At 41.1% G+C, this 21,849-nt stretch overlaps 1 protein-coding gene across 5 annotated transcripts in view; it reads right to left on the reverse strand.

Annotated features, from left to right (window-relative positions):
- fbxw7 (F-box and WD repeat domain containing 7) overlaps nucleotides 1-20,827 on the reverse strand; it is a 102,052-nt gene extending 81,225 nt beyond the window's left edge. The window contains exons 1-4 of one of the 5 annotated variants that reach the window (XM_076091425.1): nucleotides 20,319-20,827; nucleotides 11,616-11,764; nucleotides 6,656-6,786; nucleotides 5,052-5,319 (exon numbers count right to left, since the gene is read on the reverse strand). The gene's annotated coding sequence lies outside the window, so the exon portion shown is untranslated. Of the gene's footprint in view, nucleotides 1-5,051; nucleotides 5,320-6,655; nucleotides 6,787-9,610; nucleotides 9,819-11,615; nucleotides 11,765-20,318 lie in introns of all 5 variants that reach the window. The other 4 variants (XM_076091424.1, XM_076091423.1, XM_076091422.1 and 1 more) reach the window with 4 other exon arrangements.
- Between the last annotated feature and the right edge of the window lie 1,022 nt (nucleotides 20,828-21,849).

Consider the following 21,849-nt stretch of genomic DNA (forward strand, 5'->3'; position numbering starts at 1 on the left):
CAGGAGAGAAACTGAACACATCAAACAGAGAAACCTCCGTCTGTAGTCATCGAGGAAGAAAAGGAAACTATCAAACTGGAACGAGGACAAAGGGTTGCATTTACGAAAGTCAAACCTTCCCTCCATGTATGCAGCGGCGAACATTATGGCAGAACAGCGACTAAATGCTTTAGTTTTAAAACAGAAAAAAATAAAAAAATAAGCATCACGTTTAGTGTTTTGTTCTTTTGTCGGCCAGGACTGAAAGGCGGGGTGAAAGGGTGCCCTGCTCATTATTTATAAATATTGCTTTTCGCCGCGTCAGCGCACCGCTTCGGTATCGACCCATAAAGAGGAGACTCGCTGCACCACAGCGGAGGGTTTCAGACGAAGACATAATGACTCAAGGCTTACACGCGGCACGGACGGGGAGCATCAGATCCCACTGGGCCAGCTTGACTGGCATCTTACATGGAATGACTATCGTTGGATTACTCCAAATAAAAACGGACTATATGAATTCTACAGTGTAACTACTCAAGTAATATTCAGCACTGCATTAACTGAACAAAAGCAGTTCGGATCGATACAGTGCTCCATAACGATCTGTGTTGTTTCTTGTACTCAAAGGGGGGAATCAGGCATGGGACAAAGCTGTTGATGAGTTTACAATGAGTGCAATATACAAAGTCAATTTAATGCGGATCCCACTGTCATCTCCAAGGAATGATTGTGTAGTCCTAAAACTATTTATTGACTAGATTAAAAATCTACCGCTATAGGTTTAAAGAGCCAAGAATGGATTGAAACAGGCTGACTTCAAAACTTATTTAGTTTTTAAAAGTGAATTAAAGGCCATAAAATACGTTTGACAAAGTCCAAGAGACATGCATGTCAACAGTTGATGTAAAACAAAACAGCAGCCTGAAGGCCAATGCAGCTTTTTGTTCTACAAATGTAACTTCAGTCGTAGGTCGAGCCCTGCATGAGGATCATAGCTGTAGTCATCTCACCACAAACAATCAGTCTGGCTCAAAACAAAAAGCTGCGTCACTGTTCTTCTTCTACTGTCGTCTGAAATGTGGCATCCTTGAACACACTGCGAACTATTCTTCTCTTAACATAGCCTTTATTAATGTACTCAGAGAATATTTACTAAATCTAATCTTTACTATCTTCTGCTGTTGCGTTTTCACGTGTGATTTTCTGTTGAAGCTAGTGAGGAACTGAAATCTATTTAATCCTAACGTTTTGTCCCTGCATGTAAACATCTTGTGTCAGGAAATGTTTCGCGGTATCCAAGACAAATCATCCAAACATGTTTGCTGGTTGTATGTTCACATTCTCAGTGCATGAAATACTGAAGCAGTTCCACAATAATCAATAATTCTATTCCCAAAAACGTGCACGACTCAAACTCATGCACTTCATCCTTAATGAAGCTCCTATGAAGCCTCTTTGGATTATTATTCATTACTGAAACATAACACTTCATGGCTTTTCAGCCGTAAAAATCTACGACAGAGACATTTTCTAGGCTGCACAAAAATGTCGGGGTGCACCAATTCCACTTTCCCCCGATACAAACTGATTACAAAATCCTTGTTATGGATTGATAGTGATGATCAGATACCAGTGCTCTTTTTTTAATCAAGGTGTAGAGCCAACGACACTGTACACCTAGCTACATGAATCTAACGGGTCATAAAAACATACTTTAGCCTCTACTGATGATCTCTTCTTTGATTTAACTTGCGTTTCACAAAGTCAGACTTAATATTTGTTTTCTTGGCAAGTAAGAAGATGTATTTACATGTTGAAAGCCTGTGCAAAGAAAAGAAAAGAAAGAGAAACTAAATGCATCGTGGCAAAGTTCTTAAACAATTACAATACACCATGTTCATATTGCCAATCCATAAAAACTAAACTTGTATATAGTTGAGTCAAAAATCATTATGTTTCTTAACATTAATGTCATGAAGTCAATGTAAAGCACTCATTTAAAAAGCTAAATATTTCCCTCTTTTTCTGATTTACCCGCCTCTGTATCCTGGATTCAACGCTTTAAAGCCGCGATCCTCTTCGGTAAATAAAGCCAATAGCGCTGCGACTGCCGTCTGTCGAGTAGATCTACAGCTCGCTCTTCATGGAGAAAACTGATGAAGCCACTAGTGAGACATTAAAGTAGACAGCTGTAAGTAACCACGGCCTACTGTTTATAGAGTCCATACGCTTCCCAGACAAAGCAACAGAACTTCACAGAGGTAAATTATTAAGCCAACAGTGACCTAACCGTTAGTGTTTAAATATCAAAGTGACCAACACGCTCTGAGCAATACGATTTGTAGACAAATTACTTCAGCGGTTATTAATTAAGTGGCGAATGGTGCCATTAATCTCTTCAAACCAATTAGTGGTTGATACATTTAAGTGGGCTTGCAAATTATGTCCTTAATTATCGGGAAGCTCCCAAATTTAGACACACAAAGGGAAAGCACTGATGAAGTGGGGTAGTAAAACAGTTTCTGTTAAAAGGATGAGTCATTCATTTCAAAACCGCACAAATCTGTGTGTCACTTTGAACAAAAGAAACAAATCCTCAACATTGATGTGTTTGCAGACAGACCGTTTCCTCTGAGGAGGCTGCACTCTAGTGGAGAAAAGGCAGATTGTGGATCATTTCTCACCACTGGAGAACATGTACTTACTAGCATAATTATAGTAATGAATATAGTAATAATACATACATACATAATAGGGCTGGGCCATAATTAAATGTATCATCTTTCAATGGAATCATATCGGGATGAAATCATAAATTCTCAAATTCCTCCGAAAATATGACGTATTTTATGGGAATATCACGGTTTTGTTTTTACATCACACTTTACATCATTACTCAGTTCAATGACATTTCTTTTCTCTATACTTTCACTTGAAACGTATGTTCATTTTGCACTAAATGTCCTAATTAAATGAGAAAATACTCAGTACTTTGTATTTGTTATGGATTTAATTCACACAGGAGTATACAAAAATAGGCCTTATCATGTTGTTATTTCATACAGACTATGTATTTATGCTATACCTCTAAGTGACCCGTATTGTGATTTCGGCTAAATAGACCAGCCCCCAATACATATTGTAACGTCAGAAAATGAAACTGGAAAGTAAATTTGACCCTCAGCAGAAATCCTCTGTGGGCTCCGCTAAAGCAAGAAGAGGTCCAGCAAAGTCACAATTTCCTGTCTCCCGACACAGGGACGCAGCAGGATTTCCTGTTTCCAACCGGATCTCTAATGCATGAAAGACCGAGAAAGTGTTAACCACACCCCTCAAAGGATGACACAGATCCTCACATTAACGCCCAGCTTACCCTGTTACACTGTCAATTTCACAATAAAAACACAAAGTAGCCTCAAAGCAGAATGATAAAAAACAGATATTACAGACCCCCTAACTGATGATTCCCCAATACAGCAGTGAGCTACATATTCCAACCACTAAAAGCCATTATAGGGAAAAAAAAATGTAAAGATGTTTATAGAAGATATACACGGCACCTCATTTACTTTCATCTACAGACTGTTAACGTCAGTGACGTCGTGGTCATCGTGGTTATGTGCAAATTAAACATGATGTTAATCACTAGCAAAATATGTCCAAATATATGAAAATAAATTATAGAATCACTGCAGTTAAAGTTGTTTAAACTTTCCAGACTTCTGAAATGTGCATCAGCAGCAATTTTTATTTTTTTTTACTGTCCCCAGCAGCTATCCTCCATTATCAATTGTGTGTACGCTCCTCTCCGGAGCAGGCAAAAGGCTGTTCTGAATTATTTACAGAGAATGAGGGGGTGAGAGGTGTGGGACTGATTATGGAGCGACTCAGAGGATGGTTAAATCTCAGACCTTTCACTGTCTGCTTAGGAAAGCAGTTTCAAATTCGAATTTTTAAAAGGGACCTTTCATTGAAATGACAGCAGCGCCTTTCTTCCTACACAGAAGTTGTGCAGCCACTTTTCCTCCATTCCTTCATGTTCAATCTGAAAAGAGAAATCTCTGCCAGCGAATGTAACAGCGCGCTCGGTTCAATGACCAAATCTCAAAGTGATTTGGTTTCAAGATGAAACCTTTTGTTTTTCTCAAGTATTTGTCAAAAATGTTAATAAATAAAAGACGTATTTGTCATTTCTTTTTGCACTTCCTGCAAAAGACTGACAGATTCATCCTTTTCCCGAGCGCAAGGAGAGGACACTGGGATTCACATCTCGAACCCTCATGCTGAATTATTCAAAACCCCATATCAAATTTCCTTTATCCGGTCCCTGAGACCAGTGGGAACAGTGTTAAGGGAAGACAATGTTAACATTTGGACATTTGAGTGCCGGTCCACACTTTAAAAATGCAGCCGCGAGCCAAGTGAGCCACTGCTATGCGCTATCGCTTTACCTTTAATTCACAGGCGCGTGCCGAGGATGAATAATTCACGCCTTGCACCACACTCATGGCTTTAAAAGGAAGAATCCTCCTCACAGCGATGAGAGCTGAATACACCATGAACACATGAACTGTGTGCCTTGGACCCACAAGCAACGACCTCAATGTACACAATGATCAATATCTGCAACTTGACCCTTTGAACATGTGCTAAGTGTGAAAAGGTGAAAAATGTGGGAAAAAAGTGCTATTTACCAGATTGGAAGCATTTCTATTGCCTCTCAACGGCTCAACCTACTGACGGCTGAGCTAACAGCTAACTGTGCTAACAGCGCAAACTACAGCAAAAGTGTTTTCCAACAGTGTTGTATAAGATTTGTTTTAATAAAACGTTGAAACCCCCCCCTGCTTTTCATCCGATTATCAATTAATCAAAGTAATAGACGTCAGATTATCAAAGTCGCTAGCTGCAGCCAATATTCAAGGTTTCCAAAAATTTAAAAATGATCCCTACCAATGTCTAAACAAACTGTATAAAATTACCTTTTCAGCTTCTACACACCCACAAATGACACACACACACACACACACACACACACACACACACACGAGGCCTATGAGTGAATTCACCTCCTATTTGTTCATAACTCCAACAACTTCCACTGCGTCTCGTGCTCAAGTGTGAAAGGTCTGCATCCTGCCTCAGATGCTGACAATGAAACCCAGGGTGGGGCCTTCCGAACCGACACTACAGCGATCGCTTTCTTGTCCTCCTTGATCTCTGTGGCACCTTTCTTTATATTTCATTGGATAACACAAGCTTATGTAGACGACGCAGTCTGATGTGAAACATGTCAGCACATTTTCACTTTCTTCCAGGAAATATAAACACCAGTATCTTAAAAACAACAACAAAAAGGTTAAGGACCATACAGTAAAGGACAGATAGGCAATGAATAACAACACTGACATTTATCCAGGCTATAGGATGTTGCATGTAGAGCTGAAACAATTAGCCAATCAATTAGACAATTCAATTAACTGGATAATCAACCTGCTTGTTTCTGTTCTATATCACTGCAAACTGCATATCGTCTGGTTATTGACTGCTGGTCAAACAAAACAAGTACTTGAAGAAGGCGACTTGGGCTCGAAGGACTTGTGATTTCTTTTACATTTAGTCAACTACAAAGAAATCTGCAGATTAATCGATAGTGAAAACCTGTAGCAGTCAGTCACAGTAAGCTTGTGCGGCGTTACCGCTATACGAGTCTTTCTGCTGTGCCCCATCATGTAAAACAAACTGCCTTTCATCTACAACAACTTGTAGTCGTGCGTTGTAGATTACTGACAAACATAAACCTTGTCATCTTCAGAGTCGAGAAGAAAAAAGGAGTCATCATCACAAGCCCACTTCTGTTCTTAAGACATGAAAAACAAGAACGTGAGATACGTATACTCATGTACAACACTCTGTAGACCCCAGTCTGGTGTTCCCATTGTAATCTTGCAAAGTTATAATACTAATTGAATGTTCATTATATCATTTAGATCTGATCCCTTTGTGTAACCAGTGCTTCCTGTCGGTTGAGAACGTATTTATGGAGGCTGATGCCACAGTGGGAATAATACGTACTCAATAACGGACCCTTACATGGGAAATGTGTTGCTAGGAAACAACTGGGTTCAAGCTTACATCCCACCAGCTAACGAGAAACACCAACATGACATTAACCTGAGCCTGTTAATAATGTTTGTGAATGTGTGAAACTGTAAAACGCTCTATACATTAGCAAATCTCACCATCGCCTTTTCAACTGAAGTGTTATATCCTTGTTTGCTTCGGTCACTGTTTACCTTCCAGGTCTTATTTTCCGACAACAGCGTGTGAACAGAATGCAGAGAGACAGTCTGATGAATACAAATATGATTGCAAGTAGCCATATATATATATATATATATATATACAGTATATATATATATATATCTTTGTAGTTTGATCCCAACATCGAAACAAAGCCTCAGATACACTGTGCTCCACCAAGGCACACTTTACATGTCTTCTTTGTCATCTACAAACACTCCACGTGTACTCTGACCCATTGAAAACAAGCACAAACCTCTCCATTCCTGTGTGTAAACCAGGGCGATAAGTGCTGCATTGACCACAAGTTACACACACACAAAAACTTCCTGACCCCTGAGAAGCTCACACAGTTGCAGTGTTTACTTACAGTTCTCTCTGTCTGTCTTTGTTCAGGACACAATTGGTCTTCTCCACTCCAGGTCCGACTCTAAGAGTTGATTCTTTCTGTGGACAGTCAGTGCAGCAATCTCAGAGGTCATCAAAGAGTTAACGGGCTGTCTGGAATAGGAGAGGAGAAAGTAGGGGGGCCAGAACAGTGAGATAAGGATGCTGGCATTTCACAGTTTATTCTCCTAAAAACCCAGACAGGACACGCCAAAAAAACTCAAATTTAACAACCTGGCACAACATACAACACCTGCATCAGCGCTTAGCGGTGAGTCACCGCCGCAGATGCGTCAGTTCTTCCTCTGTCTCGTCTGAGGGAAGTGAACAGGGAGAAACCCGACGGCAAACCAGTGCACAGCTAACAGCATGAACATGACGCAAAGCAAACTGCAATTTTGCAAATTCTCCTCACTTTTTGTGGAAGGAACAAGGCATGTCCCGATCAGGCTTTTCTTGGGTCAAGATTAACTTTGGGTATCTGCCGATCCGGAGTCCGATCTGAGACTTTTATACAACTTAATGTTGATTGAAAGGTCTATCCGACACACTGAAATAACAGCTGTACACTGCCAACTCTGACACGCCTTCATTTTCACTTCCTCGTCCTGATACAAATCTATAATGTTTCTAAGTTAGATCATAAAATCCATTCATCTATCCTCCCTATAAAACTAGATATGTAGCGTGCTTACATGAGCCAGTACCAACTGGGGAATACTCACAATACATAAGCCAACGACGCACCAACTTCCCTTTCCCCGGGACTTTAAGCTAGAAACACCTGTCACCTCTGGATAAGATCTGTTCCTGCTGCACATGAATGAGTCGGTCTGTGCTAGTAGAGCTGCTACTATACCAGCGCAGTCTGTGAGCCAGAGCCCCCGATTGTTATCATTCTAATCCAATCCATATGTTCAACTCAAATCAACACAAATCATCCACTGGCTGGTTTCTGTACCCTGGTGTATAATTTTGCTGAACAGGTCAAACACAGACAAAAAGGTGTTTTAAACACGAGTAATGGAGCTATTGGTTTTGGAGCACCTGCGTAGAAACATAATTAGACCCACTAGACCCGCCAGCAGCGCCGAGGAGCTGGCTGGAGTCGAGAGAATAGGATTTCTAAGTTTGACGTAAACAAAACCGGATACGATCTGCGAGTTCTGGGAAATGAGCAGATGTCCAGACGTCCAGCTGTTTGACATTTGATAACCGTGAGACGGAAAGATGGTCGACAACGAAAAAGTCTCACAATTCGGGATTCTGCGATCGGCTTTTATTTCTAAAGAAGTACAGAATTGAACATTAAACAGGAGAGTTAATACTCAGCCAAAGTCCCTTTGGCTCTAGAGTGGAGTACTGAGTATACACACGTGTGTGATGTTCAGTCGGGGACTATACTAGTCTCTATAACCTCTTCTTAATATGGACACAATGTCAGCAAAGTCCGGTGTTCAGGTACAAAACAAGCCACCTTTTAACTCTTATATTAAAAAGGGATAAACCAGAGCTTTCTAGCAAAACTTCTGATTGTTTCCCAGAGGCCTTTGAGTGAGGCCTGCTACTTCAGTCTGGGTCAACTGTGTCTGGATGTGCCAAAAAGAACGAGTCTACATGGAAAAATGCAGCTGCCGTGTTTCCTGGCCTTGGTTCAGTTTGAGTAACTGGTAAAAAAAATAAAAATATGACCGAATCACCGAGTTATGCAACCATCTTCAGTGAACAAAATCCTTGCTCTAATTCAGGATTTGCTGTGGAAAGTATCTCAACTGGTGTATGCACTTTTGTGTGCATTTGCCTCGAGGACACAGCAGTAATATTAAACCGGACATCATTAGCTCTTCATTCTTTTACATAACTTTGTTATTATTACATAACAAATCAGAAAAGAGCATTGCAAACCAACAACAAAAGTTACATAACAGAAATAACTTGGAGACACAAGCACTCGTACGGCTTTCTTCTCTTCAGAATAGTTTGTTTCTTTTGGCTGAATCTTACGTTTGAGACTTTAACACATTAATGAAATGAAGGGACTGTAGATGACGAGGTCCGACTTGTTTTCACTTCATTATGAAGCATTTTATGCAGCTATGCAATATTCTCCACTGTGATCTGAATCAGGGTCTGAAATTAACTCATCTCACCATCTGTGGCAGGAAAGTGTCTCAGCGGTAGACCTCTAATCGGAAGATGGGGGGGGGGTTCGATCCCCGGCTCCTCCACGTCTTCGTGTCCTCGGGCAAGATATTGAAACACAAATTGCTCCCGAAAGGCTGTGCCATCGGTGTGTGAGTGATCATTAGTTTAGATCCCGATGTGCAGGTGGCAGCTTGTGTGGCAGCCTAGTCGTGAAGTTGGCACGTAGCGCTATCCAATCATTAGCTAATCTTACTAAACGTGTCTTTGTTGGCTATTTTCCCCGTCCGCCAAAGTGGCAGAAGCATGCGATTTGTGACTGCTAAGTCTGCTCATTTCAGATCTTAACATACCAAGCACATATTGCATATGGTAGACTATAAACTGTTATTCCCTAACATGGTCTGCAAAACACAGAGAGGCGTTAGAAGAATGTCTTTAATTCCTGTTGCAGGCGTGAACTTTCGAGCCCCATCTGGTTGACATGTTCTCACACAGCAGTGCACAGATTCATTAGAAAACAGGCCTCATCTAGTCAGACTGGACCCGAGCTTAAGATGTGACTCATTCATGTACATTTTCAGCATTTTCAGTTCCAAGCTCTGTGGTGGACTTTGTTCAGGATATTTCCTCGGTGAATGAAAACCCACAGTCTCAGAATGAGGATGCCAAGGGAGGATGTGTATTAGGGAAAAGCAAAAAGGGGGTTTTCGAAAATGAAAATCTCAAGAGCCACAGGTGAACCTTTCAACTTAGCAGCTCACTTAGCTTATTGCACGGTATTAACTTCGCTCACCACCTTTCTCAACACGCCAAGGTGAGTCCAGCTCTACTGAAGTCAGGGGACTGTCTGGAGCAAGCTGCTAACTCGCCAGCAGTACAGAGAGAATGAGAGACGCTTCATAAATCACTGCTGGAATGCAGCCTCATTTCCTCCGCGACCCCGCCTTCTCAACAGCTTCTTCCTCCAATTCCAGGAGCGTTCTACATCAGGCGACAGAGACCTGAGTGTCACAATTACGACACAGTTTGCAGCTGTGTCTTTCCCTGCAGCAAACTACCTCCTCACATTACAGGCGTTACAAAGGAAACTTGATGAAAGAGTAAGATCATACGTGTCGGAGTCGGGCTGTTGATTCAGAGTGGATTACTGTCATTACTGCGAAGAAAAATCATTTCAAGCTTTTACAGACATTGTTCTTAAACTTGTAATGGAAACTTTAAAGGATGAGAGGCGGGCTCAGTTTCCTTTGTACTGTTCGGTTACTGCTCTGAAAAGATTTTCAACAGACCAGGTCGATATTTTCCTTAAAAAATCGTGTTCTCTTGTATTTGTAGTGTCGCAAAACTTGATTTGATATTCTGTCTCGTGTGCCAAATTTGCATCACTTCAACACTCAGTCTGTAGATGTGATGCAGATGTGATGCAGCCTAAAGGTCCAACAAATTGGAGAGAAAAGAAAGGATCCTAGTGAAGTCGGGATGAATGCAAAGTTTACTTCAAATGATATTGCGGAGGAAGCTAGCTCGTTGTAAACTGGCCACAAATACTGAGCCTCAAGATAAATATCAGGTCTAAAAACGTATGGTTCAGGATTTATATCCTATTATTTAAAGGATGAATGATACATTTGCATGATATTGAGACGGACATACGTCTCTACTGCCAGAGAATAAACATAACTTATCTTTTGTTCAGCATGTGATAGAATCTTTTCCTTTTCCTGTTATACCAACAACTAGTCCAACAGTTTAGTAGAGCATAGTATCAGTACTTACTTTACTTACTTACATTCTTTGCATTAAATTAGCTGGAACTTTATATTAAACACACATTTAGTAATATTATCTGACTCCATATTACATGTCTGGTAAATAACTATTTTTGCACCAGAGACGGTCGGTGGCACAGAAATCCACAGGCAGACAAAGAGAGTAGATTATGGGATGTTTCATCCCAGAGGAAATCATGAGGAACCTGAGCAGCAACGTGCTGCTGCCATGGAAACACAGATAAGCCAACAGATGCCACGACTTTGACCATTACCCAAAATATACCGAAACATAGAGCGGCCATCCCAAATGTCCCTCCATTGCACATTTTTTTCAGCTCAATTTTTACCAATCAGAACTGGTTTAAACGGGATATTACCTTTTATATCACAGCACTGATATCAGTTAAATGGTAAAACATCAGTTTGTCTTTTTTGAAACAGGTTTTGTAAAGAAAGATTGCCCCACAAGAGCTTGGTCCAAACAAAACCAAAGAGGAAAAAGTAATTGCTCTTGCTGTGTGATCATTTACAGATGCACGCAGAGGGTGAGACGAGATGTAATGAATCACTGATACAAGTAAAATACATTACTGTTTTTAAACAAGCAATGAATGCAGAGGAACGGTGCAATATTTTAGAAAAGCAATCGCAAAAAGTGGTGCCTAAACAAAAAGGTATAGCCACACGTGAAACCTGAATGTGTGCCAAATATCCTGGTAGATATATAGTGTTAACTGCATGTTAAAAAGTTAAAACATCTGGTTGTCCTATTGAACAAAACAAGCATTTGTGGATGTAATTCTCACAGAGAAACGCCTCCTATACGATAGGCCGTTATACTCCTACTAAAAAAACAACTTATTCCTTCTTTCATCAAGTTTCACGATACACAAATGCTGCAAGGCAGCAATTCAAGTGTACATTTAGGTCTGGGGCTGGACAGATACTACTAGACAAAGCAAAAACCTCGTCAAACGGCAGCAAAGAAACAAGAGAAGCAGAAACAAGAGACAGAAGGGGCCAAACCTGTCAGTGGAGGGACTGCGTAGGGGCTCTGGAAGAGCTCGCCGGTGCTTTTGGGTACAGCGTGTTATCTGCAGCACCGCAGACCTTCCTCTTTGAAGTGATGCTGAACACCGATTGAGCCGGGGGCAGTGAAGGTGGAAGGTGGGAGGCTGGAGAAAACGCAGAGAAAGCAATAAAAACGATGAGAAAACACAACGGTGCGGTTTGCAAAAGACACCGCAACAGCAGGGAATTAAACAAAACACGGCCGTTGACTTTCATCTTTGAAATGTCATAAAAAAAAATTTAAAAAATGAGAGATCGGTTATAGCAACTTTGTTTGACGCGGAGCTAAACATTTCAGGTTACATCGGCCGTTTCTCTATTTTCTGCGTCTGGTTTAGAGAGGCCATCTCTCCTTTTAGGGAGCGATGAAGAAAGCAGAAGGCGGCCATGTGTTGGGGAGCGATAGGCTGCATCGGGGGGGGGGGGGGGGGGGGTACAGTCAGATGGTTAAAGTGAGGAAAGTGAATTGACAGACTGTTTCGCCCGCTCCTTCTGTTCACTGCAACTCTCCCTCAAGGATTATCCTCTCTAATAGACTTAAAGGCACTTTAACTGAGCCGCCAGCTGCCTGCATCCCCAACGGAGAGACACCCGGGTCAAGTCTACGGGAGGATATCCGACCATGACAATGCCACACATTCCTACAGAGCCTGTACTTCTTTATGACACCACAACAGCCCATTATTGATCTGAAGAGCAAAGGGATACAATGCAATGTACGGAATAAAGACTACAAATCAACTCAAAATAAAAGCAGCTATCAAAACTGTCTTTATATTGAGGAGGAGGAATCCGAAACAAATTTATTCGCGTCTACTCAAATTGGGATCAATTCACACAAGATACATTTTAGAGCTTCAGTAAGCGCAGCTCAGCCTACTTTAATTTGGATAAACAGTAAATAATTCATCCAGAAGAAAGAGTATGTGGGCCAGTGAACTGTGATCTACATAGATTCAAACAGACGATTTCTACGCAATAATTAATAGTGTTGAATCTACAGACCTAAATACGATGATTTTGACTTAATTGCCACAGATGGTGAGGCTGGTTTGGGGCAGGTTAAAAGCTTTATGGGAGAAATTATAACTATTCCAAACAGTGCAGCTACACTTTTAATCACAACTTGGGAAACGGTGTGAAGGGCGGACGATGAAGAGCGTGCCAACTGTACACACCTGTGTGGCAAAGAAAGGACAAGGACAGGATGCTGCAGTGACCTCGGCTCCTTAAGTTGATTAAACGGAATGAGGACATTCATAATGAAGTCAGTGGTTCTTTGTCCGGATCCACACAGAACAGACACTTGCTGCTTTTCCTTCAAGACATCTCATCATGTACTAATTTAGACAAATAACGACTACATAGAAAACCAACGATTCATTCTTTTATCTGCGTTACCTTTCTTGGCTTTGTCTCTCCTGACCCCTTTTGGGCCGATGAAATGCGAGCTAATTACTAATTTGAAGCTATTCAAAGGGAGACTCACAGTCACAATCACCTGATCATCCAAATATCAAAGCGCCATTGCTTTTATGACTATCAAAGTTTTTTTTATACATTTCTTTTTCCTCCTTCATTCCAACCTGCAAATAAAGCAAATTTAAATCAGTTTCTAACTCAACATGGAGTAGGTTGTTACCGAGAGGAAGATCTGCCAAATAGTACGATTGTACATCCAAACAATGCACTCAAGACCTCTTAAACTCAAGTGTTTATTAAAGACACAATCATATTTGTGAAAACAACTGTAAGCCGATTAGTTAACTAATAAGTTAATATATTGGTCAACTATAGGAAGACGGACAGAGTTCGTACTGGTTGTGTTGAACAGATACAATAGAAACGAAGAGGACTTTTGAACATCCATTTCTCTAAACTGCAGGTCTGTATAGTTAGTGTGAACAGCATATGAATGAGAGCACTCCAGTGTTCACATAGTCAGGTAGCTAAGCTTAATAACTGCAGAAACACAACCACACAATCTTATGAATCAACAGTTAAGAAGCTGTACAACGACAACAAACGGCGTTACCAAAAAGAGAACCACAAACTCAAGTTTTGGTGAACTTTTAAAAAGGTCTGACAGCTTCCTCTTGGACCAGGACACAGTGGGAAGCATCTGCTGGGAGAGGCCTCCTTTCAAATGGTTTCCTCCTGCACCTCTGCTGCAGTCTCAGAGAACGACCGGTTTGGCATTTGAGAGCCAATGAGTTGTGGGTGGCAGTGAAGAGATGCGATTGTGTTAAAGGACAAGATGGAAGATGTCTGAGCTGAAGGCCACTGAGCTTCTGACATGAAGTTACACCAGAGCGGGGAGATGGATCTGTGTGTGTTGTGGAGCTACTTGCACACCGGCGGCATCACCCGTCATCAGTCTGAACGCACTAGAGCTGCAACTGATGGTTAGTTTCAACACTAATTAAACTGTTGATGCCCATCAGCACCAACTAACATTCATACACCGCAGGTACAGCCTACGGGATCAATTTGGTGTCTTGCCCAAGGACACGTCGACATGGATTGATAAAGTTTTAATTAATTGAATTAATTAAAAAAACGGGTTCCTAATTTAGCCTTTAAACTGTGGGAGTGTACAGATTAATAAAAGCCTCAGAGACATAACTTTATTGATTCAAAAAAACACAAATTTGAGAGAATTTAGTCCAAAACCACTACACAGCTGTAAGATCTGCTCTCTGTGGGAACACGGTCTCTCATCACACGTTCCTGTGGACATGATGAGTGAAAGGATACTCGAACTGTTAAATAAATCTGCTTCTTCAGCACCAAGAGACAAAGAAGGCGTCTCTCCATGCAAAGGATAAAGAGGGACTCACCTCCATTCCCCTAGTTTAACTCATCTTTAGGAGCCTAAAGGATAGTCTGCCACAGCATCATTTTAAACTATAATATATCCACTACTGATTTGTTATGTCCCAATCTACGACTTCCTCTCGTCCCCCCCACACACACTAAGTCACACAGCGTTCACAGTATAGCCCACATCAAAGCAATATGCCTGGGAGAGTCCTCTCTGTGTTCATTAACCAACTCGGCTACATGGCACAGCACTGAATTATTAACGTGCTCCTCTCACAGATACAGAGCAGAGGGCCGTTTACAACTGCAGAACACACCCACGCTCGGCTGTCTTTACATCTCCGGTTAACCCTGAAAACTCATTAAAGCGCACTAAGGAAGCACAGAGCAGAAGGTGCCGTCACATGACTGAGGACAGCAGCATCGACGGAGAAAGCGTGCAATAAAACAAATGAAAAAATGCTGAATTTAAAGATGAGTTGGTTCATTTTTTCCGCGGGCGTGACAGGAGCATACATTACAGCAGGGGGTGAGAAGTGAATAACTGACGTTTCAGAGAAAGTCTGAACGTGATTTCATGTTACACACAAAAAACACTGAAAACTTCTATTATGACACTTAAAACTTGACATAAAACCTGATTAAGGCCAAAAATCTGCCAAAAGCACAACTTAAATTAATATGTTTACACAGGTTTCATGCTTCAGAACAGTACCTGATTAATATCTGAAAACATCACCCTCTATATTATTTTTTCAACACCACAGTTTCCCTCCAGGATTCAACCTCAAACCCAGAGTTCTCTCATTCATGACGCTACAATATTTTACCCTCACAGCTGCGCAGTGGCTATTAAATGCTAACTGCAAGCTAACCGACACTGTATTTCAAAGACAACACCAGAGGACTGCATATCATAACAATATTTACTGTATCTAATGTATCTACATCTCCAACAACTTCAAATTGAGTCGGTTGAGGTTTAGCCATGACGCTAAGGAGCTAATGTTAGCATGTCTCACATCCATGTGGCTAGCATTAGATGGATCAGGGGCGGTCAACCCTGGACAAAAAAAAAAGCAGACTATTACTGCTATTAAATAAAGTACTATATTTAAATTCAACCATTTTATTTGAATGGCCAAAATGGATATTTATCTTCTATATAGTGCCCTCAAAAATGTACATAGTAGTATTACCAAATGATGATTAACAAGCATCCAAAATCACAATTCACTGCTCACTAGTAAACTACGAGTGTTCACCATTTAAGAGCTACTGAACGTGTGCACACAACGTTATTTTGGCCACAGCAATCAGGAGCTTCTTTGTAGCCAGATAAAAGCTGTGTGACATAATATCCAAACATTTGACCTACGTACAGCCTAACCTTTATTCGTTGTCAATTGTTGCTCTAACGTCCTACTTGATGGGTTTCTTAGAGATTTCCCTCGCTCTTCAAGGTGGCTTGGACCGCCCAACAGAAAAGCCCTTTAATTTCCTCTTTCCTTGATCTCACTTTCTCTGAAGTACCTCTGCCCCACACACACACACACACACACACCGCTGACAGACAGCTGCCAGCGTAGCGCCTGCTCTTCTAATATTTTTGCGTCTCCTCTTCATGTTTTATTTCCTTCTCCGTTTACTATCTCCTTTAAATAAGTCGTCCCTACACACACACTTTACTTCCTCCTTTCCATCTTTCTTTTCACCATCAACATCGGTCATCATGATTGTCTGCATAAATTAAAATTAAAATGAATGAAAAGAAAGTACCAACATTCAGTCTCTCCTCTCAATGCAAACTCTGCAGCTAAAACATTCCTTTAGCACATGAAGCCTTTTTTAACCCTGCACAGTAACACGGGCTTCATGTGAAAGTACCAGGAAGAAGTCCTCGAGCTCATCATGCGTCCTCAATCCTTCCCCCTCATCAAACTACCACCATCAACCGCCCAAATCCCACGGATGTCCTGATTCACTCATTAGCCAAATGTCCCATTCACTAAACAGTGTTTTGGGTCCCAGAAGACCTGGAGGACTGCCCATTATAAGCTGACTGCACTCATTGCGTTACTAAAGCACTTCACTTCAACACAAGACGCTCCTCTCTTCAGTCCTCATTCTACTTCATCCCAGACCATCGGCCAGGTGGACCTTGCCATCCTTGTTGACTCGGGGGTATTCCCAATGTATGGCAGGAAATTGGAAACGTCTACACGGCCACCACCTCTTCTTACTCCAGAGTTTGAACGGGAAAAGGGCAAATGTGTCTCCGGCCTCCTCGGGCCTGCAGTAGAGATAGCAGTGACGAGGGACGCGGTACAAAGCAAACTGGGCGTTACAAAATCAGGAAAAAGCATCCGCAACACATCTAAAAAACATTTTACGTGCAGTAGCAGTTTCCTCAATAACCCAAGATGATATATGTTTCATAATTGGGTTAACATTCAGAGGTTTGCCTACGGGAAATATCTTATAAGCCCGGTGTGTTTATCAGCAAACATTTGTCTCACTTAAGCATGATAAAAAGTTCAGCATAAAGCTACTACGATCAGTCTTGTCTGCAGGAATGTATACCACACTTCCCATCTATTGACATCCTTAATAACCAATCTGACTCATAGCCCCTTCATGTTTAGTCAATACAAGCTTCAAAGGCAGGAAATCTCACTGTCCATATGAGAATGGTTCGAGGAAGGCCCCGGGGTCAGTTACACAGCAACGAGTGTGGGAACGTGAAGCTTTCTGCAAACAAAGTCCAGGATGCCCCTCATCTCTCGCTCTCCAAGGCCTCGCAGCAACAATCACAGCCAGAAGAAAAAAGGTATTTCATCACATCGCTACTACAACTTCTTATCGCCTCAACCATAGAGCTGGATGAATCACAAATGTTCACACAAAGGCATGCAATGCACTGAAGGGATACATAGAGGGCAACGGCCTCGTCGCTTCATCACACTGGGATGCAAAATTGTCACTTACTGGACCATGACCAGACCCAGATTAATGAGAGTGTACATGCCATGAGGGCAAAACTGATTCAATATCAATATTTGACCTCAAATCAACAGCAAATATCCCCACACTTACAATGGATTCCCAAGCTTGCCTTTTAAATTCCCAGATGTTTCACACTACCACAAATATTCCCCAAAGTCGTGGTCACTTGACAACCCTGCAGATGCATGGACTCATTATGTAGGGCACGTTATTACAGACACGGTTAGTCTATATCCGTATAGACTCATTTTGATAGGCAGCAATAACAATACTGATACATTACTACTTTCATTTTGATGAGTAGCCGATACTTTTGTTTGACAATCATACTTCTGTTACAGAGTGTCTAACTAACAACTTAACCCAGATGTTCAGTAGTTAGTGGGAAGAGAAAACAAACACTGAAATAAATCCTACCTTTGTGTATTCATCTTTTGTTGACACTGTGTCAGAGATGTGTACTTCATGCTATTGTGTTTTTTACAGTTCCACAGAAAGTTGATCTATTAAGGAAACGCCTTTTTGTTGATCTAATTTGACAAGTAAACAATAAAGTATCTATTCAGTGTATTGACTGCGTGTAAACAGTTGGATTCTGTGGTTGGGGTCTGGGCTATCAAACAATACTTCCAATTTCAACATGACTCATTTGCTCCAAATACAAAAGACAGCTGACAGAAAAAGTATCACCCATCATCCTCTCTTTTCTTATGAAAGCTTTCATACTGATCAGGTTAACTTACACATTTTACCGAGAGATAGACGTGCCTTATTCTAGTTGTGTCATGAAGGACCTGCTCAGTGAAGGCAGTTAACTAGCAGGTTAGGGTGGAGAGGCCGCTGCATTCTCCTGAAGAGGAAATAGGAGCCACTTGTCTACATCCTCTTTCAAAAGGAACACAGAGAAGTAGTGGGTTAAACCTGTATTAACTGTGTCTATGTGTGTCATTTGACCTGACTTCACATCCCTCCTCCTGACCTTGGTTTCACAACAGTTGAACACAACTTTTGTGAAATGCCTTTCCTATTACGGAAGGCAAATTATCTCAACCTTAGTGGTGTTTAAAAATCAAACTTAACTGACTTACAGACTCGGGAAAACCGCACAAGAGAAAGACACCATACGGTCAAACAGGAGAGGATCAGGGTGTGGAGGTTAACGAAACGGAAACTCTATTTGATGTTTATGTAATTCTATTGTTTAGCAGTAATGTGTGATGAACAGTTCCAGACTTGAGTCTGTGTGGATATACACGCCCACAGATTTATCTAACCGTAGACATGAAGCAATGGGGTCAAACTCAGTCTGAAAGTGAGTGTCGGCTATGTGTAGCACATGTAAATATATCTTGTTATAAGGAATCTTGACACAACATCATCTCTGTTTTGAAAAACCTGAACTTGCCACCCGGATTAGTCCAATAGAAACCAGGATACTGCGGCATGTAAACAACACCGTATCAAAGTTTCTCAACTTTGACGGTTGATAGTTTCTCAACTCGTGCAGGTGCATCTTTGATTAAAGTAATCCAACAAAACAATACATAATGATGGTCTACATGTTGAAATAAAGAAAAAAGCCTGACACCAGTAAGCAGACAATAAAGTGTGCTGCTGTTCTGGTCTTGCATTCCTGAAGATTATTCTGGAGACCAAAGTGGCAAATGCAGCAAGAAATCTAACCGTGTTTGTCCTCGATGGTTGTGGTTGCCCAGTCAGTACAGACATTACAGATTTTCTGGATGTCAAGAAGTCAAAGACAGGGCTGTACTGCTGCAGACGGTCGTACACTTCGATCATATTAGAATCGTATACAGTGACATAAACAAACAGGTCTCTCTATGGTACATGTTCCATATCCCAAAAAGCATCAAAACCAGGATGGGACTCAAAACTGAAATACGAGTGTGTCTATTGTATTTCACCACAGACTTCTATAAACAGACTAAATATAACAAACAACTCTGAGAGTACCATTATGCAATTCAAAGTGTCAGCAAACTACATCTCTTCAACCAATTCAACAAAAACTGGATATCATACGTGTTGTCACAGACCGGATTAGTTTTGGCTACGAGTACCTAATATAAAGCGACACCTAGATAGAGGAACGATTGTTGGATTACAATCAGTCACCACACTGTTACTTCAAGAGCTGCTTTCTTCAAGAGTAGAATTGCTCCTGTGCATTGCGAAATCAGGGCAATCCACTAGGTATTCGGAACTTTAGCACCCCAAAATCTCTGAACAACCTACAAATTCCTGTTATTGTCGCGTGGATTCCTCTCATCCGTGTGCCCACGAGAACATCTGGATGTAGCTGAAGTTATGTTACATGCATGGTAGAAGTTGACTTTTGCATTTTAGACATAAAGCCTTGACTATCAAGAGAAAAATCGATCATTCCGCTCCTAAATTGCAATGAGCACATGAGTTTGTGCTCATCACACAGTTAACGTGTTGCACGCGGATTTAACTCCTCGCACTTTGCAGCTTTTGACTCAAGTTTGTGCAGCTCGTTTAAAAAGCCAAAAGTTTCAGTGAGCTGATACAAGTACCTAACTCAGGCGGATTGTTTAAATGAATGGTGGAAACATTGCGACACGTGGAGGCGAGCCCCAGTGAGATGAATCAGACACCGAGAACTTCTTAAGAAGACGCTAACCCATCAACAGAAGTGCGATAAGCTGGCTAGCGTTAGCAATGCTAACTCAGCTAACGAACGAGCTACTCGTTAGCTGGCGAATGCTAGGGCCCACTTTCACTGGTCCGTCTCTACGTTATCCCCCAGTTGTGATCTTGCACTTTGTAATTGTATACTGTGTTTACCTCAGAAATGTGGAGATGAATAAAGACAGCAGGCCTCTCCGGTAATTCCTTTTGTGTTGTGTATCCAAACAGAAATAGCCTTTTGGAGCTTGATGAAGCTAACGCGACGATGAGGTGAAACGCTCCTCTTCTTTCGTTCCTTGGTTTCCCACCAGCAGCAAGTCAAGTGTATGCACCCTAACTAACAGAAGCTAGCACGTTAGCTGGACGAGCTAACTAGCCTCCACAGACCCAAGTTCGTGTAATGTTAGCTGGCTAGTAAAACACCGCTAACGTTAGCTGCTGTGTCAAACTGACGAGAGTGTCGGTCGACCCTTTGACTCTGTTGTTTTATTGGGCGACGTGTGAAGGCGTCCGACCATTGCAAGAGGGGAAACACATCCACTGAGAGCAAACAGCGTGTCAGTTGTGAGTGATTTAGCCGTTCACAGGCTCTTCGACAACCGCCAGGTTTGTTCGTCTCCTGACTCTCCACCGACTGGAGCGAATGGCTGTCGCAACATGATGACGCCCCGTTTTTGTTTGGTCGTGGGCGCTCGAATGTGATGTAATAATATACTCCCTGGATGACATCCATGTGCGGGTAACGAGTGTAGTTTTTGTGAAGGTTTGTTTATTTGAAAGATAGATGATACTCAATGTACAGTGCAGTTGCGATATGTTAGGTACATGAACATTTACATCCGTGCGTACAAATAATGCATTTAAAAGAAAGGATTAATACGTTTAAGCTTTCAGATACACGAAAATGTACTTTAAAAAGGGTAATTATAAACATAATATTGATACATCAACTTAGATATGTATTAAAGTAAAAGTGGAATGACATATTAATCATAACAAACTTAACCTTTGATAAAAAGAAGAAAAATAACTAGCACAAATAAAAAAAATAAAAACTCAAGGACAGCAAAATACAAGCACATTTACAAATAAATCACTCAAAAGCTCAGACAAGTGAAACTTAAAATTGCACAACAAAGCTGTATTATGTAAACAATGCTAGTTTTCAGACAAAAAGGAAATTCTGTAAAAAATGTGTCTTAAGACCGGATTTAAAAGCAAAATCGGTGTAAGCAGATCGAAAACTAACTGGAAGACTGTTCCAAAGCAGTGCAGCAAACACTTGATAAGCCCTTGAAATTAACCTGGACTCTTGAACAGCTTGCAGGACTAAGCCAGCAGATCTGAGAGGCCTTTTTGGACAGTAAGGAGTTAAAAGTTCACTGATGGACAGGAATATAAATAAAGCATGGAATAATAAAATTAAAAAAATATGTCAAGCAGGATTTTTAATGTGTTTCTCAAGCATTATTGTAAACGCAGAATGTATATGTTAATGACCCATTGTTATCTTCAGTTAATTCAATCCAAAATGATTTCCAATATGATTTGTGCATCTGTTTGTTAAATGTATTTTGATATGCCAATTAGTGTAATTTTAATCAGTTTATCTAGTCCACTGATTAAATTGTGTGGTTCAAATTCTTAATGACTTCAAAGCCCATATGTCTTTTTATAGAATGAAACA

Source organism: Anarhichas minor, unplaced genomic scaffold, assembly GCF_050575085.1.
Source record: "Anarhichas minor isolate MPS153535 unplaced genomic scaffold, ASM5057508v1 ptg000014l, whole genome shotgun sequence".
In the NCBI taxonomy this organism is placed as follows: domain Eukaryota; kingdom Metazoa; phylum Chordata; class Actinopteri; order Perciformes; family Anarhichadidae; genus Anarhichas; species Anarhichas minor.